This window comes from Mercenaria mercenaria, chromosome 17 (assembly GCF_021730395.1).
Source record: "Mercenaria mercenaria strain notata chromosome 17, MADL_Memer_1, whole genome shotgun sequence".
Classification (NCBI taxonomy): domain Eukaryota; kingdom Metazoa; phylum Mollusca; class Bivalvia; order Venerida; family Veneridae; genus Mercenaria; species Mercenaria mercenaria.
In genome coordinates this window covers 62223913-62244908 of record NC_069377.1, presented here as the reverse complement: position 1 = coordinate 62244908, position 20996 = coordinate 62223913, and the positions used below count along the sequence as shown (strand labels likewise).

Sequence of the window (20996 nt, the reverse complement as noted above, 5' to 3'; positions counted from 1 at the left end):
AAACTTTCCCACAAATTTCAAATGTAAAAAAAGGGACACCAATTTGATGAAGAGCATGTCAATTTAATGGTACTTGATGCTGGCCAACTGCTTTTAAACATGTTAAGTTTTCAATATAATATCACCATATTTCTGCAGGTATAACTGCATGATAAAATCTAACAATTTTCTAAGTCCCAGTCTACACAGGGGGGGGGGGAAAAGAAAAACAAATGAAATCTTTCTAGTCCAATGGATGACTAAAGCCCCCAATACATGTTAGACTAAGGGCGTCGACCCAGTGAGGTTGGCTAAAAAAATGAATTTCTAATCTGCATGCCTCAAAGGTTATAGCTGTATGCCTTGCATTCAAACTTTAACCAGATTTTCCTATTCCAAAGGGTCATTATTTAGACAAAATGCTGGGATAAAACTATTGAACTTATGCTGCCGACTAGTTTATTGATCCCTGAAACACATGGCAAAGTTTCATATCTGCATAGTTCTAGAGACCGTAACTTGCAAGTGAAAAATCAGAAGGCGGCACAATTTGCTCAAATCCCATGTGTCAGAGTTATGGGAACTTGACCCAGTCCAGTTTTATAATAGAACCTAGAAAAGAAAAAGAAGTTAAAAGCTAGTAGGCCTGATAGCCACGAACTTGCATGCAAACATTCACCTATCAGTGACACTGATGCCAGGATGTTATAAATGGGTTATAAGAGGGGCCAGATGCTTCTAGGTCTGCGTCATCTGGAAACCCACCATAACAGTGTAAACATTTTGACCTAGTATTTCATGTAAAATATTCTGGCAATTACATTACGTTTGAACAAAAATCTTAGAGGTATAGACAAGTTTTTCTTTAATTTGACCTATGACCTATTTTTTTTGACGCCCCAGTTTGACCATATTTGAACTTGACTTAGAATTCATTAAGGCCATCATTCTGACTAAATTACATTAAACAAATCATTTAAACACGAGGACCATGATGTCCTGAATGCTTCACCTCTTTCCCACATGACCCAGTTTTGAGTATAGACGTCGTTTTTCTATATTGACAGAGTGACCTATTTTTGAGCTCATGTGACCAGTTTTGAACTTGACCTAGATATTATCAAGATAAAACATTCATGACCAATTTTCATTAGAGCCAGTGAAAAAATGTGGTCTCTAAATCAGAGGTCACAAGGTTTTTTCTCTTATTTTACCTGTTTGACCCTGTTTTCGAAGGGACGTGACCGCTGTTTGAACTTACCTAGATATCATCACGTAACATTCTCCCTATTTTCATTAAAGATCTCATTAAAAATATGGCCTCTAGATAGGTCACAGTTTTTCTATTTTTTTATATCACGTCCTGGCCTGTTTTGACGCCCCGTGGCCATTTCGAACTGATTTAGATATCATCAAGTGAACATGTCAGATCAGTTTTCATGAAGATCCATTGCAAATATTGCCCGCTAGGAGGTCAAAAGATTTTTAATAATTTTAGACCTCCTGACCTAGTTTTTGACCCCGTTGACCATTTTTCAACGGAACTATGATATCATCAAGATGAACTTCGACAAACTTTCATAAGATCCCCCAAAATGTTGACCTCTATAGTGTCACAATCAAAAGTTTACGCACGGATGATGGCCGACGGACGGCTGACGTGATCCAAAAGCTCCCTTGTCACTATGTACAGGTAGCCTAAAATATACGCCTCTATCACATACAAAAGGTTCCTGTTTGATTGACCTAGCTTTGATGATCCCAGACTACCATATTTATTAAATACTACCTAACATAGCATCAAGGCAATCAGTCTGACCTAATTCAGGAAAAAATCAGTTAAAATACAGCCTCTATCACATATAGAGGCTAAATGTTTTACAGCCCTGTTCGTCGCTCACACTGGCTTTGACCCCTAAAGATCAAATTACTATTTCTGACAAATTTTTCATTTAAGAATTGGGTCATAAATGTGGGGCCTCTAAGTGTTAACTAGCTTTTCCTTTGATTTGACCAATGACCTAATTTGTTTAACCCAACATGACGCAGATTCAAACTTGACTAAGATCATCAAGGATTAACATTCTGACTAGTTTTCAGAAGAATACAAGTCATTAATGTGACCTCTACAGTGTGTTAAGTCTTTTTTCCTGTGATTTGCTGGTGACCTAGTTTTTGACGCCCAAATAACCCATTCGAACCCATCCAGTTTTTATTAGAGGTATTCTGACCAAGTTTCATAAGATTGGGCCAAAAGTGGTGACATCTTTATTGTTTAACAGCTTTTCTTTTGATTGGACATGGGACCATTTCTGATTCAATACCCAATATAATACTCGTCCAAGATGTGATTAAGGGTAAAATTCTAAGCAAGTTTCATTAAGATTGGGCCACAAATTGTGATACCTATGTTACACAGCTTTCCTTTGATTTGAAAGTATTATATATTTTCAATGTTTAAAATTCCAACTGGTGCAAAAAGTTGCTCTCATCTGCAGTTTTTCTAATTTTCTTTTTTTTTTATTGCAACAAGTTCTTTCAACTGCTGCAATGCTGGAGAGCGTTTTGTTATTAACTGTAACTCCGCCACTTCTTCTCCCCTCCATCTGGTAGCATTCCTCATGTTCCACCTAAACAGGCAATAAAAGAAATGCAAAGACAAATTTACCCCGGATCCTGGCATAGTCACTGGTGTGTGATAGTAATTCTTTTGAATACTTCAGCACACTATAACCAATGTTCTGCAGTCCGAAATGCCCCCCCCTCGTGTGGGCAGTGACAGAATGCTGACAATACATTAACACTGATATAGATTACACTGTTCTTACAGATTCCCTCACTATACATAACTGACGTGAAATTATCGCTAGACTGGTAAAAGAATGCAAAAAAGTATCTTCCATGTCTATGCCTGGTACCTATTGGACTTAATTTACCTTGATCATATGTTAAATTTAAGAGTTGATATTCTAATTGTTTTACCTATCTACAAAGTTTAAAGCTCTTAAATATAAAATATTATTTAAAAAAGAGATTTTACTTATGCTTTCTTTCTCTGTACCCTCTTCTCGTTACTACTGCCGTACTCTTCGAAAATGTCCTAAAGCAGGTGACGTGATGAAAGCTGAAATGGCATAAACAGGAACATTTCAGTATGATATCCGGTTCAATTTGCAGTTTACAGAACAAAATATAACTGCTTGGGAATTCTTTGCAGGCTATAAATCTACATAAACGGCAACACCATTTTATCCCATAAACTGTATCATTGGGTTACCATGATTCATGCCTTTGCGATCACATACCTTCACACTGTGTAGTTTTTGTCTTAAAATCACACCTCTAACATCAAATGGAACTGTCCAAATTGAATATGGACAAGGTTCATGTAGAGGAGGTGCTGGTCATCGATAGAAACGATATCGATGTATCAACTATATTTTTTGGGGTCGATCGTTATCGATCCCAATTTTTAAAACTAAATCAATACTTACACAGAGAAAAAAAACGATCCGATCAACACTCAGACCCTCTAACACAACTGTTCTTCCTGCAAAAATCTCCCCACGTAACGGCAAGTTGTCAATAAGTCATGTCTAAACTGTCCCGTAGCAGTCTTTCCAGCTAGTCGGCACATTCTTTTGGGGAACTAACATAATACAAGAACCACATGAAAACATGCAATTTAACTAACAAAAAATACATTAACAAGAGGTATATAGCTGTACATGAACAAATAGGTTGTTACACTAACCTAATATCGATATCTCGATGTATTCGTCGATATCTTTCTTCCCTATATCAATATCGTCGATATGACAAACCCATCAATGAAGCCCTAGTTCATGTAAGAATTTACTGGGTGACTGGTTGTTACATTGAGCTATTGACTTTTATCATCTCTTTCTTAAATTATCCCACATGACTGTTTCATTCCCTGAAGACTGTATTAAGTTCAGAGCAATTGACTTTTCATATCTAGATATCCCTGTAAAGCATAAACAAGAGGGCCAGAGGGCCCCTATTCGCTCAAACACCAGGGTGTTATCATTGCACATTGAGGACAAGAAGGTCCATCAGAAAAAGGACTGAACAACAAGGGAAGAAATTTTTAACGGCAAAAAAAAAATCTACACGGTACAGATATGTCAAAATAACACCTAAAGTGTAGGTAACATCCATGCTGTACCATCAGAAAAGTGGTCTCAGGTTTTTCCCCCTATGGCCAGAATAAAAAAATACTAATAAACTATTATATAATTAAAGGGAAGTATTAAAAACAAAAAAAATTTTGTAAGTGAACACAGAAGGCTCTGCCAAACTAAATCTGTTGACATAAATGAAATTTCCGATCAGATTTCATTATTTGGATATTCACCCATTTTAATTTGAATAAAGGGAGGTAATTTGACATAAAATCATCCATAGTTATCTACCCTGATGGTCTCATCCAACACTAACAATAATGAAATTTCCACTATTCCTATAAGTAACTATACTGAATAAATCCATGTTGATTACAATCAGGGAAAAAAAGGGGTTAAAATCCACAATATAAAATACCTCTGAACCTACCCTTGGATCGGATTTGTCCATAATCCAAGAATTATTTGTTGTTGAAGTTGTTTTGGAAGTTTGGTAGCAAATAAACCATACATGAAGTCTTCTATTGGGCTGTCAAAAACCACAATAATAGCCAATTTGGACTTAAGGGGCCATAACTCTGGAACCATGAGAAATCTGGCCATTCAATAGGAACCGAAGATCTTGTGGTGATCAAGTTTTTGTGCAAGTTTGGTTAAAATCGAATCATAAATAAAGCTGCTATTTTGGCAGACAAGGTCAAAATAGCTATTTTGGGTCCCTTGTCAGGGCCATAACTCTGGAACCACATATGGGATCTGGCCGGTTCAAACTAAGAATTCAAGATCTTATGGGACACAAGTTTGTGGCAAGTTGATAAATTCAAATCAAAAGCAGCTGCTATTTGGCAGACAATGTCAAAATTGCTAATTCTGTTCTGGCCGTTCAGTGCCATAACTGTGAACCCGTAATGAATCTCGCCCAGTTTCAAGAAAGGAACCAGATCTGTGTGATACAATTTTGTGCAAGTTGGTTAAAATCAAATCATAATGAATCGCTATGTGGCAGACAGTCAAAATAGCTAATTCGGGCCCTTTCAGGGGCCATACTCTGGAACCCATAATGTAATCTGGCCCTTTCATAAAGGAACCAAGATCTTATGGTGTACAAGTTGTGTGCCAGTGTTGGTAAAAATGCAAATCATAATGAGCTGCTATTATGGCAGACAATGTCAAATAGCTAATTTTTGCCCTTTCAGGGGCCATACTCTTGGAACCATAATGGGATCTTGCCAGTTTCAAGAAAGGAACGCGAGATCCTTATGGTGGATACAACAAGTTTCTGTGCAAGTTTGGTTAAAATAAAAAATCAGAAATGAACCACTATCGGGCAGACAAGAAATTGTTTACGGACGACCACGGACGGAACTTACGAAGTGTGATCACAAACGCTTCCCCTTGTCCACTATGTTGACGGTGATCTAAAAATGTAAAAATGCAAAATTGAACACCTTTAATTCAAGCTGAACAATAGTGACGATCAAAAATAAATTCAAGCAATTTGAGTGTGTGTTCCTACTGATCAGGTAAACCAAACTAACTGAGGCAGTAGAATCAGGTTCTTCACAGTGAAACTAGCTGCATTCCAGTTAGTCAACTCAAAAATAACCAGAAGTAAGAGTTAACACTGTCATTTATATAACTACCTTTAGCTTTTTCAGCAGCTTCACTTTCACTGAAATGTTTCCTCTACCTTTTGGTGGAACATTCTTTCTCTCCACTACAAATCATTAAACACATACAAGAGGGTCTAATGAATCGCTCACTTTGGTAATATGACTAACATGTACCAAATGTAAGAAATTAGGTCAATACATGAATAAATGGTCACTCTGGGGTACAAATAACTTATTAGTAATTCAATACATGCTACGGGAATCAAGACTCGCAGCTCTCCACCAGTTATTCCATCCAAAGAACAAGAGTGGGTATAGAGTAAACCAAGTATCATGAAAATATATATCTATTGTATTATCATGACAAAAAAAAAGATATCTAAGAAGTACAGAAATAAATTAACAAATTTTTTGCAACTCTGAAACCTAACTGGGTAAAGTAAATGGTTCCAAAAATGTAGCAAGATATTATTTTAATTGCTAACAGTGTGTGTGTTTGACAATGGACCTGATAGATCAACCTTAGACAATACAAACATATAGACAATATATTGCAAACTTGAACAAAGTTTTAGACTCAGGAATTTTTTTTTGATGAATTACCTTCTCTTCCAAAGATGACAGACTGATGGCGCTTCGCGTACTCCCTCACCCACCTGTCTTCTTGGCCTCTGTCCTCCCTCACTCCTTGATGTTGTTTGGCTCACAGAAAATTGCAACAGCTACATAATTAACAATTACTTACAATTGAGTAATACTAGGTACATTTTACAATTACAAGCTGAGTAATGTTTTAAACTAACCAGTTTATAACTGTCTTTGAATTGCAACACAAAATATTTGAAGCTATTGAAACAAAGAATAGATAATACTATATCCAGGCATTGACACATTGTTACATACCTGAAAATTAAAAAACATTTTAAAAATTATTTTATGAAAAAATTGCAATTGGAATTATTTATTTGTATACAAAAGAAAAAAACATCCAATGGGTTTCCCTCTGTTTTAAAATATAAAAATACTTTTGTCCTACCTACCGGTTTCATATATAAGCATCCGGGCAGACATAAATAGTATTTTCATCTATTTCCTTCATATTTTGTTTTTCTCTCCAAATGAACAGTACATAACTGTGGCAAAATAAAGGCATTCGAAAAAAAATCATTTTCACAGTACATAGACTGTGGCAAAATAAAGGCATCAAAAAAAAATCATTCCTCTTATAAAACAGTGGTTTCCCCTTGCATACCAGACTGGGATTTCTGGTATTTTAACGTGCGTGGAAAAGTGTAAGGGTGTAAGATGACTCTCGTGACATTTACATGATTTACTCAGTTACAGGAATAATATATATTTATCTATAATCACACCAACATAAAATCTGTGTATTTTTCTAACACTAGAAAATACTAACAGATCCCCTGTACCTTAAGAATATCCTCATTCTTCTCTACCTGCTTTATCCTTCCTCTCCTTGTCCTTCCTCCACCACATTGATTCTGAAAGTTATACCAATTTAATTGTTTAAAGCATACAGAATTGTTTCATTATTATTGTCCATCAGACAAGCTCCTAGCTATGATATTACATTTCTTTATCTTAAAGATTTGTGAATCAGCCAGCCTAATCCTACCAACCAAGATCTTACAGCCATGTCCCTAGGAATATCTTCCTAAACTAACTGATTGCATTTGTCACTATCCTAAAAAGGAAAGATTAACACAAGTTGAAATTTTGGTGACAAATCGTTTATTTAAAATTAAAAGTTTTATAGACCAAATGAACACTTTTAGTCAGGGCACTACATTTTAATTACTTCATATTAATTATAAAATAGAACCTAACTAAATCAGACTTAACAGCTATTGAACAAAGAAAAGAAAGAAACTTATGAAACTTGAGATTGTTATTTTGTTCTCTACCCTGCGATGTATTTATAAAATTGCCTCTTTAAATCTTCCAATTGGTCAGTACCATTTATAGTTTTTGGGATAATTAAAACTGACAGCATGCAGACGTGCAGATGATGGGTCAGCTGTCTGGTCTTGAATTGCACAGCTGAAGTAATTAAGCTTCCACTCACTGCTTATTATTTACTACCTGTGTTTTTTAATTAACATGTATTTACATATTTACGTAAATCTTTTTTTCTGAGCTTTGGTGTATTTCTCTTTGTTTCTTTCATATTGCAAAAATTTCCAATCTTTGTCAGAATCTTAGTCAGAATCAACTGTCCCAGATCAGAAGTAAGCTGACTATTTCCTTTAGCTATTTTAAAAGTCACTAGACTTTAGATTTTTACTCTTCTGAAGGCTTAGTTTTTCAATATAATTCTAATACACCTGCCAATCTTGTATTATATAACGACCAACAAATAATTGTTGTAATTTATAAAGAATTCATGTTCTAACAGACTGGTGTCAATTACTTTAAAATGTAATTATTCCAAAAAAAAAATAAAACTTCTAATAGGTTTTCACCGAGACTAACGTTTCACATCTTTGGCAGTCAGCTGCATACACATCGAATTAATAATAGCCCATATTGAATTTTGGCCCTACAGGCTCCAAACTGTGTTTTTTGGTTAAAAAAGCATCCCATTAAAACTAAAAGGTGTCATTTCATGACGTACAGCCAGCAATGATAAAAATATTATCTGTTTTAGGTCTAATCCCATACCATACTCAATCATGTATAAAGTATATACTGCAGTGTAGAACAATGCTTAGATTTTTATATTGATCTGAATATAAGTAATCGATCTACTGATACTATAGATGCACTAATAATATACCTGTTCACTGCTTACCAGGGAATTCATTCCTCATTCATCTCTGATATGTTAACATTATCAAATAATATTCAAACTTACACATTTTCTGGTGATTTAAACTTTGTGTATCCTGTACACGATCAGCGTTTCCTTTGTGTTTACACCTATATATAAAACCAGTAACTTTACCTGTTTGCACGACTGTGTACTATGATTTAACTTCCATTATTTTGGTCCTTCACGGTTTTCATGTTTAGATTGCCCTAGAATAAACAATCTGAACGTCGAACTATTTTGACTAGGGACAATTCGGACCATGTTTCCAAGTAAAAAAAAATCTTTTAATCGTATGAAAGGATTATATTATCAAGGAGCTAAAAGCGCCTCAACAAAGTAGGTCAACCACGTTTGTTTGTTTATAAACACTTGGGTGGGCGGGGTTAAACAACCATTTCCGATACTCACTTTTTAGTAGTTTCAGACCAAAACCTGGTCCTATCAACTGCTGTGTTGTCCGGGCTAAACTTTCTCCCCAATTTCTCATTCCCGGTAACCTCCTCCACCAACAAAATAACCTCCCCTTCGCTCCACTTCGATTTTTAGTGACCTTATCGTCTGACATTTTGTGATAGACAACAATTTGACGTCACCGGAAATGTATACACAGACTGTGACTCGCGTGATTTATTGTCTACGACAAAGACTGCGACATTGTAGTGACATCGATCCTACGACACCTTTAGTAAAACGGTCGTAAGACAAAGTCGCAGAATAACGTCTGCGACCAATTTTTGTCGTTACCTGCGACACGTTGATAAAACGGCCCCCTGGTTCTTGCGCATGACACTCCCTCTCATTATGGTGAACAACTGTGCCAAGCTACATCAAAATCCTTCCATGCATGAAGAAGAAATGATCCGAACAAAGTCATTCTTGAATTTTTCGTTCTTGTATCCTTTGGCCTCTAAGTGTGACCTTGACCTTAGACCTAGGGACCTGGTTTTTGCGCATGACACTCTGTCTCATGATGATGAACAATTGTGCCAACTTTCATCAAAATCCCTCCATGCATGAAGAAGATATGCTCCGGACAAAGTCATTCTTGAATTTGACCTTTGACCTCTAAGTGTGACCTTGACCTTAGACCTAGGGACCTGGTTCTTGCGCATGACACTCCGTCTCATGATGGTGAACAACTGTGCCAAATTTCATCAAAATTCCTCCATGCATGTAGAAGATATGCGGACAAGGTCTGTTGATGCCGCCCACCAGGGGCGTTCCCATAATACGTCCCGTTTTTCAAACGGGCGTATAAAAAAGGAATGGAAATATATAATATGTATATATTTTTATTTTTTCAGGGGGTTGGGGTGCAGGGGAACGGGAGAGGAAACAAAATTTCACATGTTGATTATAAATATTGATTGAAAATTGAAAATGAAAAAAAAGGGTATGAGGGTGAAGTTGGCGGCAGAGGATGCATGATCAGTGGTGGGCATGACTGGGTGGAGAAGTGAGGTGGGGGAATGGTACAACTTGGAAGGTTTGAAAAAAAAATCTAAAATAAGAAATGAAAAAATTTTTTTTGGGGTGGGGGGGGGGGGGAGAGAGGTTGGGAGGGGTTGTGACCAAGGCAAGTGGGTGACCAGGTGTGGGTGCGCAACTTCATATGTTTATAATAAATGTTCACAGAAAAGAATGAAAGAAATTTAATGAAATTCTGCCAAATGGTAAGTTTGTTATGTACAAATATGTGGATTTTTAGACAATTAAAGGGCAATAATTCTGAAGTTACAAAAGAAATCCGTACAAAATTGTCTGTGCACAACCACATTATAGTGCTCTAAATTCTGTTAAAGTTTCATAGTTCTAGGTCAAATATATCAAAAGTTATGATGCAGAAATTGCCATATCTATAGTACCCTCACTAGTATAGTTAACACTAGAAACTTCTAAGGGCCATAACTCTAGTGTTACTTGGGCAATTTGTCTGAAACTTGATGGGCCCCATAACCTCATAGTGGTGAACATGTATATGAAGTTTGTTTGAAAAAAATTTAAAATAAGGAATGAATTTTTTGGGGGGGGGGGGGGATAGGGGGGGCTGTGATCAAGGTAAGGGGGTGTCCAGGTGTGGGTACACAACTTCACATGTTTCCAATAAATGTTCATGGAAAAGAATGAAAGAAATTTAATGAAATTCTACCAAATGGTAAATTTGTTATGTACAAATATGTGGATTTTTATACAATTAAAGGGCAATAACTCTTAATTTACATATAAATCCGAATGAAATTGTGTGTACACAACCATATTATGGTGATCTAAATTCTGTTTAAGTTTCATAGTTCTAGGTCAAATTTATCAAAAGTTATGATGCAGAAATTGCCATATTTATAGTACCCTATATAGTCAACACTAGATATTTCTAAGGGCCATAACTCTGGTGTTACTTGGGCAATCTGACTGAAACTTGACGGGCCACAAGAACTCATAGTGGTGAACATGTATATGAAGTTTTAAATAAATATTCCCAACTTTTATTAGATATGGCTCCGGACGGACGGACGGACAACGCCAAAACTATATCCCTCCGATTCGTCGGGGGATAATAAAGTACCCAAAACATGTTGACAGGTAGTTCTTATACCATTAAAATCAATTGTCAAATATTTTCGCGACCCAGTTTTTACACTCCAAAATACAGGCACTTTGCCATTCTACTTTTTGGATAATTTCAGTTATAACTTTGGTGAAAACAAACTGTAAACAAAAACAAAAAAAAAGCATGACAAAGAGTTACTATTGCTCTGCATTGTGGTGCTCTTGTTTTCCTTATATAAGTGTAACTGAATACTGAAGCCATTCACAATTGCAAACGGTCTTTCACAATTTTCATATTGGGTCCGCTGGACCTATACACAATTGGTGTGTAAATCTCTAGAAATAATTGATCAAGATTTGTTACGATTCCTCACCCTATATTATCGACCCTTGAACGTTAATTCATAGTGCATTTAGGTACGAATCTGGTACAGATGATTTAAATGGTTTTGTTCCACAGTTCTTTCGTACACTCCATTGAATAACATAGTATATCAGGGGGTGGATGGAAAGTGCACAGAAACAACTGAGGATGAAATATTTCATAATCAAGTGTCTGGATGATAAGCTATCACAACATTATGATTCACAAAGTATTAAAAAAATTCACGATAAAGGGAGGGGGGGGGGGGGGGGGGAATTCACTATTGAGAAAAACGACACTAATTTTCACAATTTTTGTGGTACCAAACCCAATGATACAACACAATAATTTTTAGCTTAATAGTAGAGCTATTGGACTGATCACCCATGCGTCGGCGTCCCAATTTGGTTAAGGTTTTGTATGTAAGCTGATATCTCAGTAACCACTTTTGGGAATGGATTGAAACTTCACACCCTTATTCACTGTGATAAACTGACCTGCATTGCAAAGATTCCATAACTCTTTTTTGCTTTTTTACAAAATTATGCCCCTTTTTCGGCTTAGAAATTCTTGGTTAAGGTTTTGTATGTAAGCTGGTATCTCAGTAACCACTTGTGGGAATGGATTGAAACTTCACACACTTATTCACTGTGATAAACTGACCTATATTGCACAGGTTCCATAACTCTAGTTTGCTTTTTTACAAAATTATGCCCCTTTTTCGACTTAGAAATTCTTGGTTAAGTTTTTGTATGTAAGCTGGTATTCAGTATCCACCGATGGGAAAGGATTGAAACTTCACGCACTTGTTCTCTTTAGGCCATACCAAATTGATATGTCGTTCGTCGGAACTACCACATCAAAAATTTCATTCCCGAGAAAAAAAAATAAAAATCACCCGCCCGCACGTACAAAAAAAATCTCCGAAATTTTTTTTTCTTTCTGATAACGCGGTCCGGAATAATAACGGCAAAACAGGTTTTATCGCTGTTTTAATGCGTCAAAGTGATATTGATCAGATTTCATGCGTCCGTAATACATGTAGCGATGACCCAAACTCAAAAAGTCAGGAATTATGGTGTTGTTCATCATTTGTTTTAAATCTGGAGTGTCTGTGCTAGTGCCACACATGGCCTTCGATGTTCTGGTAGGTAATGAAGTAGGCACGTTCTACTTGTGTTCAATTCAGTGAAAAGAACGAGGCCCAACTTGTAAGACTGCACGGGGATGCAGTTAAAATATTTGGAAATATTGTTTAGATATAAAGTTTTCAAACCATTTGTTACCAGTTGTTTAGTTCAGTATGTTAGATCTAGAGCCCAAAGCTGAGGCTGACTACTATCTTAAAAAAAAATGTTTGTTCACAGATCCTGACCGGCCTATCACATTGTCTTGGCCCAAATCTTTTAATTTTGAACGTAGCTTCTTTAGTACAGCAGTCAGATATTTTATCAAAATGCATTTAGTCAATTTAAAAATTGTTTAGCTTTTCAAATAAGTAGTGTAGATATGAAAATAATTTCTAACAAAATCTGTCATTTTGTAACCCAAATTTTGCCTGTTTTTATATTAATTGGCTGTGAATTGATTGAACGAAAGAAACTGAAAAAAAAAACAGACCTTCCTGACTCTAAATTTCTAGTTCAGTCAAAGCACAACAAAAAACACTTTTAAGGGTGGTCATATTGGGATCATTCTTTGTTCGTCTGTTATCATTTTTGCTTGAAATGTCAATCTCTACCACAAAAACTTAAGCTAGCCTGATCTGTTAAGAAATTATTCCTAAGTGATTCGAGCAGTGTCGAAGCATCTGTATGCCCAACTATGTTTGGTCTCACAGGTCAAGTGGTTTATTACTTCCCCTCACCTCTGTGGGTTGGAGTTCCACTAGGGGCACAAAGTTGTTCATGTGTCGAAGCCAATTCTAACTGTGTTTCAGAAGAAATGTTATTCCACACATGTGCCTGTTTTGTCTTAAATATTCCTCATCCTGTGCCGTTAAATAGGCACACCTTCAGATTAATGTAGAAAAATCAAAATTAAAAATAAGACACTCATCCCTTAGTAATTATAATTACAAAATAAAAAAACAAAGTGATTCAGTGAGTTTTGGCAAGAATTTATTTGCAAAATTATTCATGTGTGTAGAAAAGCTATATACTGTATTATCCACACTAAATGTTTGATTTCTGTGTTATTTCTAAAGAAATGTTAACTTCATGTATAATCATAACCGCCTCCTCAAGGGTCCAAGCTGGGAAAAAAAGAAGAAAAAAAGCCCGCTCGCTCCATGTAAAATCTACCCGCCTCTGAAAAAATCAAAATTGAGAAAAAGAAAGAAAAAAAATTCGCTCACTCGCTCCTATTTTTTTTGAAAATTTTCCGAAGAACTATTAATCAATTTGGTATGGCCTTATGAACTGATAAGCACTGTGAAGGTTCCATAACCCTTTTTCCCATTTTTAGAAAATTATGCCCCTTTTTCGACTTTCGTATTAATTCAATTGACAAGGCTGTTGAATAGTCGAGCGTTGCTGTCCTCCAACAGTTCTTGTTAATCTCCCACCACTCGTGGTGGGGGGTTATACTATAGGAATGGTCTCCTTCCATCCTTCTGTCTTCTCTCCTTCCATAACATTTTGTGTCTGCTCTGTATCTCCTAAACCCCTTGAAGGATATTCATGAAACTGGTCAAATGATCATCTCATCAAGATGATGTGCAAAACTCATGATAATGAGTCAGCCATGTTGAGATAAGGTCAAGGGACACAACTCAAGGTCAGAGGTTTGAGCCTTCCATTTTATTTCCGCTCTGTACCTACTAAACCCCTTGATGGATTTTCATGAAACTTTGGTCAAATGATCACCTTATAAAGACAATGTGAAGAACTTATTATTAAATGTCAGCCATTTTGTCTCAAGGTCGAGGTCACAACTCGAGGGAAAAAGATTAGAGCCTTCCATTTTGTGTCCGCTCTGTATCTCCTTAACCCCTTAAAGGATTTTCATGAAACTTTGGTCAAATGATCACCTCATCAAGACAATGTGCAGAACTTAAGAGTCAGCCATGTTGACTTAAGGTCAAGGTCACAACTCAAGGTCAAAGGTTTGAGTCTTCCATTTTGTGTCCGCTCTGTATCACCTAAACCCTTTGAAGGATGTGCAGAACTCAAGAGTCAGCCATGTTGGCTCAAGGTCAAGGTCACAACCTGAGGTAAAAGGTTTGAGCTCTGTATCTCCTAAATCCCTTGAAGGATTTTCGTGAAACTTTGATCAAATGATCACCTCATCAAGACAGTGTGCAGAACTTGTGAGTCAGCCATGTTGGCTCAAGGTCAAGGCCACAACTCAAGGTCAAAGGTTTGAGCCATTTTGTGTCCGCTCTATATCTCTTAATCCAATTGAAGGATTTTCAAATTCATTGATGTCGTCATAGTCATGGACTATTAAATATACTTAACAACGTCAACCCTTTCACCATAACAGCCGTGGGTAATGTAGCTGTCTTTCAGACTGCCTTGTTTGTAAAGAAACCAGTTTTCCTGTTTTCAGGCTGAAACTGTTCCATCTATTTCAATTACTTGTATGTGTAGTATTCACTTTTTGCTTTTGCCTGTGCTAATCCCCTATATTTTGGCCAATTTGATAAAGAAGCAAAGAACAGATATTACTTTGAAGTTACAAATTGACAAATTTGTTGTCAATTTAGCTTACTGTGTTACCGAAAAAAAATGATGTCAAAGTCACATGGTATGGGCACACTGTTTAATTATCACAAAGCTATATTTATAAGCATTAAATTTTGACATTTATTGTTCAGCATTTATCATAGACAATAATTGTTCGACTATTAATATTTGACATTAGTAGCATTATGCATTATCTATTTGGCATTAAGCATTTGGAAAGTAGCATGGCCCACTGGCCTTCCATTAAAAAAAAAAAAAAAGATGCAAGTTTTGGACAGTATACCAAACATATACATGCAGAGACCATGGAAAAGAATTGTCCCTTAGCAGTGTTTTGCCACATTAGACCTGCATTATTTTATGGGATTTTTCATTAAACCTGATTTATAAATAACTGTCAGTTTGGAGAGTAAATGATGGTTATTAGCTCGACTATTCAAAGAATAGTCTAGCTATTCTACTCACCCTGGCGTCGGCGTCACACCTTGGTTAAGTTTTTGCATGCAAGTACATACAGCTATCATTTAAAGGCATATAACTTTGAAACTTATTTATTCTTTTTCTTGGTCAATTACCAACCTCACTGGGTCAAGTTCCATAACTCTAACATGTATTTTGAGCAAATTATGCCCCCTTTTGGACTTAGAAAATTCTGGTTAAAGTTTTACATGCAAGTTACTATCCCCAGAACTAATGCAGATATTGAATTAAAACTTAACATGTTTCTTCGGGGTTATAAAACTAGTTGATAGCATCAAGTCCCATAACTCTGATATGCATTTTGGTCAAATTATGTCCCCTTTCGAAGTTAAAACTCTTTTGATATTTAACATTTTGGGTAATCATTTCCTGCTTCTGTGACAGTATTTCGAATAGTCGAGCTTGGCTGTCTTACGGACAGCTCTTGTTTTTATTTAGTTGCAATACCAGAAAGTAAGTTTCCTATGGCAGCAGTATATGCCTCTTCAGGTAGGGGACTTTAACTTTTGGGTAATCATTCTTGTTTTAACTACAGTGAAACACCGCTCGCTCGAGCAATTCATGTGGTCCTGGCCGATTTCCTTCTATTTTCTATGTGAAATTACTATGGCTGGGTCGAGCATTGATAACTCGATTGCTCGAGCATGACACCTGGTCCCTGTGTATTGATTTACTCTTTGTTGCTTCTGGCTAACTCGAGCAGAGGTGTCAAAATTTTTCGCAGCTTTGGAGATCAGAATGTATCGGTTAATTAAAAATTTTCGCACGCCGTGAAAATTGCGTTGTCTATTCTCCGACCACCTTAAATGTTTGTCGGTGTATTTGATCTAATAATGAGATTAATTATTGATGAAAGGTTAAAGAAAAGTTTTATTGATCAAATATTGATCAATTACTGTCTGCTTTAGATTAAAGCAAGTACATTATTACTTATTACATCATAGATAACGTTTGTGATACGTTTTTATACGCTGGAAGGGACGTATTATGTTATGACGCTGGTGTCCGTCTGTCTGTCTGTCCGTCTGTCCGTTAGCAATTTCGTGTCCGCTCTGTAACTCTTGAACCCCTTGAAGGATTTCAAGGAAACTTTACACAAATGTTCACCACACCGAGACAATGTGCAGAGCGCATGTCTTGGATGTCTCGCTTCAAGGTCAAGGTCACACTTAGGAGTCAAAGGTCATATCAGTTTGTTTAGTGTCCGCTCTGTAACTCTTGAACCCCTTGAAGGATTTCAAAGAGACTTGACACAAATGTTCACCACACCAAGACGACGTGCAGAGCGCATGTTCAGGATGACTTGCTTCAAGGTCAAGGTCACGCTTAGGGGTCAAAAGTCATATCAGTTTGTTTCGTGTCCGCTCTGTAACTCTTGAACTGCTGGAAGGATTTCAAAGAAACTTGGCAGAAATGTTCACCACATTGTTACGATGTGCAGAGCGCATGTTCCGGATGACTCGCTTCAAGGTCAAGGTCACACTTAAGGGTCAAAGGTCATATATGACTTTGCTTTGTGTATATTGCTCTGCATTGCAATGCTCTTGTTTTTATTTGGCAGATCTCTTTTTTGTACTTACAATAATTTTCTTTTTGAATTACTTCCCTTTTATGTTACTATAAATAGCTTTTTTTGAAACTTTTTTTATTATTGGCCGTAGGGAAAAACCAAGACCACTTTTCTGTGGTACAACATAGATGGTACCTCCAATTTTAACGTGTATTTTTACATACCTGTACCTGATAAGGATTTTTTTGTACACTTTGAATATTTTTTTTGTGGACTTAGATTTGTTTTTTGAAGTTTTCCTTTTGTTGTAAAAGTTCCAGTCCTTTGGGGCTACAACAGTCAAGTTCTTAAAATTTTGCTCCCATTCTATGATGTAAGCCTTCGGGCGTATATTGCCCCGCTTGGCGGCGCTCTTGTTTTAAATGTCACGGGTTTGTTATTATTATGCATCACCGTTTCCTCTGCAAATGGTCCCGATAACAATTGATACAATAAAATTTCATTTTTTCTTCGTATGTTGGTCAATGTTTGGGTCGCTCGAAACAATGGATAACTCAAGCATTTTGCTCATCCCCTTGCGTCCTCGAGCGAGCGGTGTTTCACTGCAGTTAAAAGACAAAGAATGGTAGGTTGTTATGGTGTTATGTTTCGGTTTTTACCTAATTATATGAACATTTATTTTCAGGTAAAACCAAAGAAATATGTGGCAACTGACAGTAATGTTGTATTCTTAGTACATGCAAATTCTGTTCAGAAAACATGACCTGAGCTAAGACAACAGAGAGAAAATCGTATTATTTCCCACAGACATTATAGTTCATGGAGATATAATTGATATAATTGCAAAGCAGAGAAGAAGTGTGCAGAAAAGTTTGGTAAAGACAATAGTGACAATTATGACTGAGGCAAAATAAGTACAAACATTTAAGGAAATCTGAAAGTGACAAAGAGTTTAGGCAGACAGTGTTTATAAATGCAGATAGTGGAGGCAGACAGAGCTTCAGTAAAGAGTTGAGGCAGAAAGAGTTTCTGCAAAGGACCGAGACAGATAGTTTCAGCAGAGAGCTGAGCTAGACACAGAAATTCAGCAAAAGACTTGTGCAGATAAAAAAAGAGACACAAATAGTTGTAGTGAAGATGTGTAGACACACTTAGTTTTAAGCCAAGATTTGAGACATAATGTGTTTCAGCAAAGAGGAAAACAAAGAGCTGAGGCGGGCAGAGTCGTTCAGTTAAGTGGTAAGTTATTTCTTTCTCTTATCGCTTAGCTGAATAGGGAGAGCACAGATCTTTGAATCAAGAAATGGCGAGTTGGATCCCCAGACAAGAGGAGAGTCACATGTCATTTTGTCATCAGCATCTGATTCATGTGTAAAAGTTGGCAGCTTGAATGTTCAAAGACTTGCCCTTTACTTGTGGGAAATGTTGAGACTGTTCTTTACTTTCTTATAATATTGAGAGGCTGTCCTTTACTTTAAGGGAAAGTTGAGAAGTTGCCCCTTGTTGGAATTATTGAATTTTGGGAAAAGTTGAGAGGCTGCCCCTTGTGAGTATGTTGAGAGGCTGTACTTTGTATGTGGGGAATGTTGTAAGACTGTACTTTCTTGGAATATTGAGAGGCTGTCCCTTACTTTTGGGGAAATTGTTGAGAGGCTGTTCCTTTCTTGAAGAGATTTGTTGAGAGGCTTTCCCTTACTTTTGGGGAATGTTGAGAGACTATCCTTTAATTTCTTGGAACTGGCCAGCATTCCCAACATAATACTGACATCTTACTTTTGGAGGCTGCTCCTTTCTTGTGGAGGATGTTGAGGGGCTTTCCCTTGTATATCGGGAATATCAAAAGGCTTCCTTTTCTTCAGTGAAATGAGAGGTTGCCAGGTGAAAAAAGCCGTCCAAGTTAGAAACCACAAAGCTGTTCGTTACCAATTGTTCTGTTATAAAAGCCAGCAAGGCAGTCAAAACATGTCTTCATTATTTCTCCACTGGTTGAAAACCAGTTCCTTGGATTATTGAATTGCGCTATTCCGTCTCAGACCCTACCTTAGAGCAGGGATCACTTTTTGCCGTGATTTCGCGATATTCTTCCGTTTTTGTTTGTTTTTTTTTTTTTTTTTTTTTGCGAAAATCACATAAATTTTTCTCAAATGTCATTAAAAATTGCATCCGCGCGGCTGCGGATCTTTTTGCCATTCAGCAACAGAAATATTTCAAACAACTAATGACTTTTTGTATGCTTTGTTTAGGAAGAATATTTATTGGTAATATTCTTATTTTACCTCAAATATGTTTCATTTCAGGACATTTACATTGAAGTAGGTGCTATTCTAAACAAGTGGGCTTGTTAAATTGGATCTTCCTAGAAATGGGCTGCATCTCAGAATCAACACCGCTAACCAAATGCTTAAAAAGTGGGTTGATTACATTGGTACTCAACACTGGCAAGCAGAGGCTGAAAAAAGCAGGTTGGTTACATCGGACATACAGAAACTCGGAATGGAGCAGCATAGGGACATTACATTAGATATTCTGACAAATTTATAAGGTATCTTGAGAAACTGTCAATACATGTAAAATTAGATCTATCAAGTTTCTGACACTTAAAAGATTAAAAGGAATGAATGAATATTTTGACAGTTTTAAAGCAACTGTTTTATTGAGAGAGAATGATTGTGTGAAAGTGACAAAAAGTTCTTTGATACATATTTTGTTAAAAAATTGGGCACACTGATGCAAATTAATTTTGTGAGTTTCTTCTCTCTAAATTTTGTAAATACATTTGAAATAGATATTTTGATTACAGTTCATTTCCAACAAATTTCTGTAAATTTTCGGGCATTGTCAATTTGAGCAAGTGTTTTTAAACTGCCTGTTGAACATTCTTTCATATACTGGCCTGACCACAGCTAATTCAAAATCTACCTTTAATGTTTGAAACTTCTGCCATATTTTACTTTGAAACCTTGTCTTTCCAATATCAGTTGTTGTATTAACCTTTACCCTGCTGCTTAAAGTTTCTCAAATGGACTGGTTCATCATTCAGTTCAGGCAGTACCATTTATTAATGAAAGGGATGTTTACTGAAAACTTACTGACTGAATAGCAAGCAGTGCAGAACATGACAGACTGCATGTGTATGCAGGTTGATCATGGTCTGCACTGGTCGCAAAGGCAAAATCACTTGCCATCAGAAGACTAATGGTTAAGATGCAAATGGTAACAAAATTGTGCTTACTCATAAAATACAGAAGGGTAAAACTACACATTTATTGGAATTATTATATGCCCGAAGGTACTATGTGAAAAATTTTATGGCTTATTGGTAGTAGGCGACAACCACAGAAGTTGGTCACCATATCTTGAGTAGTTTTCCAATGTTTAGTGTTGTATGGCCATAATGCAATACGTAGAGCTGTCCTTCAACTCTCGAGTCATATGGAGAAGTTGTCCATTGCTTGTGGAGGAAGTCAGTATTGATGCAGAAAGCAGGGACACTGGTTAGCTTAACTGTTCATTGTTGTATAGCTGAAATACTGAATTATATGAGCCGCGCCATGGGAAAACCAACATAGTGGGTGTGCGACCAGCATGGATCCAGACCAGCCTGCGCATCCGCGCAGTCTGGTCAGGATCCATGCTGTTCGCTAACAGTTTCTCCAACTCCAATAGGCTTTAAAAGCGAACAGCATGGAGCCTGACCAGACTGCGCAGATGCGCAGGCTGGTCTGGATCCATGCTGGTCGCACACCCACTATGTTGGTTTTCCCATGGCACGGCTCATATGTTGTTTGTTGTGGATATTAACCCTGACCATGCTTACCATGCTAAATTTCTATAAT

At 36.7% G+C, this 20996-nt stretch overlaps 1 long non-coding RNA gene across 1 annotated transcript in view; it reads left to right on the top strand.

Moving 5' to 3' along the window:
* Window positions 1-20703, top strand: part of LOC123536699 (uncharacterized) — a 49913-nt gene extending 29210 nt beyond the window's left edge. Inside the window, exons 2-3 of the long non-coding RNA XR_006683383.2 lie at window positions 17846-18399; window positions 19458-20703. This is a non-coding gene — a long non-coding RNA (uncharacterized LOC123536699). The remainder of the gene's footprint in view (window positions 1-17845; window positions 18400-19457) is intronic.
* Window positions 20704-20996: the final 293 nt, after the last annotated feature.